Below are 6,700 nucleotides of genomic sequence, written 5' to 3' on the forward strand. Positions count from 1 at the left end.
CTCGTGCCTATCTGACCATGTTATGTTTTTGCTACCTGAGGTGAGCGCATACAGGGGTTTCATCATCTGCGAGAATTTAGGGACGAACCTACGGAAATACGAAGCTAACCCAATGAATTGTCTGAGCTGAGTGACGGTCGTTGGCGCGGGTAAGGAACTTAAGGCGTGTATTTTACCCGGGTTGGGGCGAACTTCCCCGTTATGGATTATATATCCCAAGTAAAGTACCGTTGTTTTCAGAAAAGAACATTTCGCGAAGTTGAACGAAAATCCGGCTTTCACAAGAGTATCTAGTACGGTGTTCAACCTTTCTAGAGCTTGATCTATCGAGTCGGCAATAACTAAGACGTCATCTAAATAAACGACGACGTAATAATACGCAAGGTTGCCTAAGGCGTTAAAGATGGCCCTCTGAAAAACGGACGGTGCATTTTTCAATCTGAACGGCATCGTTACATACTCATATTGTCCGTCGGGTATAACGAACGCGGTATACTCCGTTGAATTGGGATGTATGGGGATTTGGTGGAACCCGCTGGCCATATCCAGGCTAATGAAGTATTTCGCGTTCTGCAATCTCGCAATTTGGTCTGCGATAAGGGGTAAGGGATACCGATCCGCAACCGTATTTTTATTTAGCGCTCGGAAGTCTACGCACAGTCTATCCGAGCCGTCCTTCTTCTTCACGAGCAACATACGACTTGCGAACGGTGACTTACTAGGTCTTATAATGTTTGCTTTAATTAGTTCGCTAATTCTCTCCCGCACGGTTTTCCGCTCTTCCTCGCTAAGTCTGTAAGGACTTCTTTGGACGGTGACGTTAGGGTCGATTAGTCGTATCTCTAGCTGGCCCGTAGTTACACGAGTACGTGGGAAACCCGTGATGAATGAGTTTTTAAACCTTTCGAGAATGGAAATTAACCGGCCCTTATCGTTACCAAGTACCTCGGTGTCTACTTCACCGAGATCGATCTCGTTTTCGACGGTCCTATTACAGGCGTTAACTATTTTCGTTTTGCAAATGTTGAGACTGTCGCGCGTAATATGTACATCGAAGCCTTGGCTCAAAATTTCGCGACCAATCATGATATCGTATTTTAAGTGGCTATCGGAGAGGACGTGAAAAGTTATCTCGAGCGCAAAACCGTTGATGCATACGGTGGACAAAATCTGCGACGTACTCTTAACGCATGTATTCCCTATCCCTCGCATTACTACTACGTCGGCCGTTCGTATGCCAGGAAATTTCGGGGCAACGGACTCCTTAATTAACGAGCATTCGGCCCCAGAATCGAAGCAAAATGGGAACGACTCACCCTGGAGGCTTAATTTACCGGTTGGGGCCTCCACCACGCAGAATTCGACTCGACGTTCCTAGCCGTTGCTGTCTCCTCTCTCTTTCCGCAGCGGGCAGTCAGAGACGATGTGTCCTTCCGCTTGACACTTGAAGCAAACCGGCTTGGACGATGTAGCTTGTCGGCCTCCTTCTGGACGTCGTATCTATCTTCCGTTTCTCGGCCCGCATCTTCTTGCGGCACTCCGCCACTTCATGTCCAAAGGCACCGCAGTAGAGGCACTTGTTCCGGGGGTCGGACAGCTTGTGTCGTTTGGTTTCGGGGCTAGATGGTGTATTGCTTGTCGCCGGCCTCTTCTCGTGAGCGAAGACTCTTATTTCGTTTAAAAATTGGTCCTCGGTCCGGATGTCCTTCTCGAGTGCCACTCGTTCGATACGCCGGTCGACTGACTTCACTCGATAAAAGGCGATAGCATTGAATAATTCCGGCAAGGTTATATGTTGCCACTTCATCTTTATGAGGGAACGGACGCGAGCGGCGAAAGCCGCCGTGTTTTCGCCCTTCTGTGGTTGTTCGTTAAGTATCTTCATTAGTGTCGAGGTTGCTGTATCCTTGCCACCAAAACGCGTCGTAAAAAGTTCCGTAAACGCTGGCCAAGTGAGGCCTTCGTCGAACACTCCCTGCGAAAACCAATTTGCTGCGGAACCCTTCAGAGCACTGCTCAAAGCGGTGGCTAGCGAACGGTCTTGTAGGGGGTGGTCCTTCATAATCAGACCAGCAGTGGTACACCATGCGACTGGATCGGCGCCCGGGATGTCGGGGTCAAAGTCCGGTAGCACAGTTTTGGTAGGTTCCGCACTCGGCTTCAAATTCAGCTCCTCCACTAGGCCACGCAAAATGGCCCTCATTCCGTTCACCGTCATAACCGATCCGAATCCCACTTCTGATGTCGGATGCACGTCAGGATTGTGGGTGGGGGTGTTCGGTGTATCTTCGTTGGAATTAGCCATAGGTGCGGTGTAACAATGGTTGAGTTTATTGACACAAATTAGAGAGATTTACAGCGTCGATAGATAATCGCAAGGTTTCGATATTCGCGGCACTATGACAATGGTCTCGGCTCCGGCAACGTTTCCGCGGTCAACGGATACTGGACTTTACCCTTCGTTTGCGTCTAAGTTACACTATATGTTAGAGCACGGGGGCAATTATTTCGTATACGAAAGACAGGTCGATCACTCATGAGATCGCACTAGAGAGTGTCTCTCCGTCGCGGTGATGCTGTCGAAGAAAACAATGATGGGTGTGCCTAAGGGCACGAGATCATCGGATTCGCGGAGAAAAGTCTTCGCTCGAAGGGTGAGGGAAATTGACGTTGCTGTTAATTGGTCAATTTCCATGTTGGTGGTTAGAGAAAGATATTAGCTGTCCTTGGGGAAAGTTGCTAGCGAGAAGCGTCGTTCGTGGAAGGATAGATTTCTCTTATCTTCCCGTAGTTGGGGCACAGGCCATTTGTCTATTTGAGAGACTTTGTGTAATTGAAATTTAATATTCGTAGCGGGTCCTCGCCCAGCTAAACATATACTGTGAAGATGCGTTGGCATCTGGCAAGCGTCTTACCCGAAGGACAAAGTCTGCGTGTGGCGAGCCACGGGACAGAAATCGTTGAAATGTTTACCGTCGTGCCCCGTCCCAAATATTTCTCTTAAGGAAAGCTATAGAGTTACTTCATGCCTCTGTTAGGTAAAACGTTCATCCCTTGACCGCGACTACGTTCGGCGACCGGTTGTCACCTCGAGCCCGAGCTCACTATCGTAAATTTCGAATAAGTACAGTCGGATCGAAATACAACAGTTTCTTAGTGCGGCTATGATGAAATCTGTGTTACAGCGCTAAGGGGGTCCTCCCACCGCTCCAAAGGGGAGGCTTCGGAGTTCTTTCATCTCCGACATATATATATATATATATATGTATGTATATAAGAAAAGCACAATATGGACAAGTACTGTAAGTCAAGTAAACTTACGGCTCAGGGGGTTTCGGAGCTTCCAGGCCCCGTCGGGGATTCGAGCAGCGTCCCAGGCTCGACCCGACGGTCACCCAACGACTGAACGAACGGCGAGGGGAAGGTCGATCCCAGGGCCTCCCCTCGTTCGGTAAACACGACCGGGGACCAAGAAACACCCGCAGTTGTCACAGAGGAAATGACGTGCATGAAAAGCACTAGAAGAAGCCTCGAATTTGATGAAGACAACGCGGGAATCATCGAGGATGTCGAGATGCCAATGCAGGCACTCAAGGACAAGACACCACTCACCGAAAAGGTGACCCGAATCGCCAAGGAAAAAATCTTCAGAGGTGACAAGATTACCAGATATATGAGAAAGTCCCCAGTGGAGGGGAGCGCGTGCATGACAACGAGAAGCCTGGCCAGGAGCCAGCCGGGGGCAACATGGGACGAAGCGGCCAGCACCTCGGAGCCAGACACACCGGCGGAAATGTCGGACAGCGGCAGCGAAGCGGCGGCACCAAGGGAATGGCTCAGGAGGAAGGCCATGGCGAACAGAGCAACGGCCGAGACCGAAGGCAACGACGAGGACAGCATCGTCATTAAGATGAGCGAATGGAAGGCGATGACGGAAATCATCACAGAAGTCTTCCGCGAAATCCAACACATAGGTAGCAGACTCTACCTCATGAGCAAAAAGGATACCGACATCAAGAAAAGGAGGGACGCCATCAGTAAAAAAGCGATCAAGCTCCACTCGATGTTGGACGAGATGAGGCTCAAGAGGAACGCGAGGACAGTCACGGCCACCAGGATGACCACCCCTCCGGGGAGGACTGAGGAGAAGGAAGGAAAAAGGAAGGAGATATCGCCCGTCGAGGGGAAGGGAGACACCAAGAGAAAGAGACCAACGACCGTGGAGGCCTCCTACGCAGGAGCCTGTGCCGGCAACAGCTCAGTAAAAGCGACTACGGAAGGCACGGACAGCGATGTAAAGGAAGACTGGATCCCTGTCCGCGGAAGGAGAGGAAAAGGAACGGACACCCCGACGGTGGTCAGGAAGGCGAGCGCAGGAAGGGCGGCATTGGACAAGCCAAAGAGGCCGGAGGGACCGAAGAGGATACGTAACAGACCCGAAGCCATCCTCGTCAAAGTAGGGCAGGACAAGGAGTGGATCCAGGTCTACAAAGACTTGATGGGGGCAAGGGAAACCCTCAAAGAGAGCTGCGGGATCAGGAGGACCAGAACAGGTGACATCCTGATCGAGCTGAAAGCAGGTAGCAACGCCAAAAAGACCGCGGCGGATATGAACACGGCGCTAAGAGGCAAGGTGAGAGCGCTACCAATGCGCGACAAGACCTCCGTAGAGATCAGGGATATAGACCCGCCCGTAGGCAAGGAAGAACTAGCCAGGGAGATAGTAGAGCAACTGGGCGTAAGCGACATCACTGAGGTCGAAGTAAAGACCCTAAAAATGGCGCCGTGGGGCACCCAATCGGCAATAGTGACGATGCCGAAAGCCTATCTGGCCAAAGGGGGGGCGAGCCGGAAGATCAGAACCGGCTTGACGATAGCCTCGATAAAGGCACTACCAAATGTGGTAAAGTGCTTCAGATGTCACATGTTTGGGCATATCGCGAACAAGTGCACGGCGATAAGCCCTGGAAAGGAGATTTGCAGGAAGTGCGGAGCCAAAGACCACACGATAGCTGCCTGCGTCAACGCACCCTGCTGCTCCATCTGCAGCAAGGAGAAAGGAGTGAAATTTGACCACGTAACCGGATCCCTGGCTTGTCCAGAATATAGAAGGCGGTTGAAAGCGAGTAAATGAGGATACTGCAGATAAACCTCAACAGATGCAAGCTGGCGCAGGACATGATGCACCAATGCGCGATCGAACTTAGGCCGGATATAATAATAATTTCCGAGCCGAGCAGGCAGCTATCGCACTGGTTTAATGACACCAAAGGAGACGCCTCGATATGGGTCACACTCCTCAATGGCAAGCTGCCTGATGAAACATCGGAGGTCAAGAGCGACGGGATAGTGGGCGTCCGTGTTGGCGACGTCTTCTGCTTCAGCGGATACTGTTCGCCCAACATAAATAAGCCAGCATACTGCAAATACATAGACACGCTGTCGGCTATGACGAAGAGCGTTGCTAGAAGACACGACAAGGTCGTCGTGGCCGGAGACTTCAACGCAAAGTCAACCTGTTGGGGAGGATCGACCACAGACAAGAGAGGGAGAGTCTTAATGGAGGCACTAAGCGCCCACCGGGTGTTTCCATTGAGGCTCAAGGAAAAGTACACCTTCTTCATGAACGGGAAGACGAGCTTCCCCGACATAATAAGCGTATCCAACAAGGTCAGCGAGATACACGCCGGAAGCGCGGTCTTGGACAAATACTCGGCCTCGGACCATCTGTACGTGCTCCACAGGTTTAAGACGAGGAGGACCCGAACCGTATCGAAGTTCTACAGGTACGTGACCAAGGACATGTCGCCGGAGGAGTTCCTGAGCAGATTCGACGACACACTGAAGAAGGAGGACCTCAACGCGGCTAGCGGTGAGGATGGGGCCGAGCTCTTGCAAAAGAGCATAGAAGGTGCGTGCGAAGGGATGCTAAGGAAGTCGAACGGCGCGGCGAGCCGCAAGTACGCGAACTACTGGTGGAACCCGATGATCGCGGAACTGAGAGCGCAGGCGCACAAAGCGCTCAGGAAGGTGACGAGAGAAAGAAAGAAGAATGCCGGCAACACCGAGCCCCTCGTCAACGCCTTCAAGGAGATCCGTAGGCAGTTAAAAAAGGAGATCGCCTGTAGCAAAACAACAGCTTGGGCAGAATACTGCAAGATACTGGAGAGCGACCCTTGGGGCAAACCCTATCGCACGGTCATGAAGAAATGTAAAAGCAAGGGACCAACAAACGACATGCCGATCGACATGGTGAAGGCAGTCCTACAGAGGCTATTCACCCTGGGACACGGACCCCCCCATTATGAGGGCCGCCAAGAGGCAGAGCCCGAAGAAGAAGGAGATATTAGCCTCAGCGTCGCCATCGGCGAAGGCGATGTCGTCGATGCCGCCGGAAGAATGAACTCCAAGAAGGCTGCAGGAGCCGATGGCGTGCCGGGCGAGATCGCGAAGCTGGTAGCGAGTCGCAGGAGCGAACTCGTGACAAGGGCGTTCAACGGCATCACCGAATCAGGAAGGATCCCAGACTGCTGGAAGACGGCCAGAGTAATACTGCTAAGGAGACCGGGAAAGGATCCCAGTCTCCCCAACGCGTACCGGCCGATAAGCATACTCCCAACCATGAGCAAGATCTGGGAAAAATGCTTTAAGAGGATCATCGAGAGATGCATCGGGACGGACCCGTTCCATCGGAGGCAAT

The sequence above is a fragment of the Bombus terrestris genome, unplaced genomic scaffold, assembly GCF_910591885.1.
Source record: "Bombus terrestris unplaced genomic scaffold, iyBomTerr1.2, whole genome shotgun sequence".
NCBI classification, from domain to species: domain Eukaryota; kingdom Metazoa; phylum Arthropoda; class Insecta; order Hymenoptera; family Apidae; genus Bombus; species Bombus terrestris.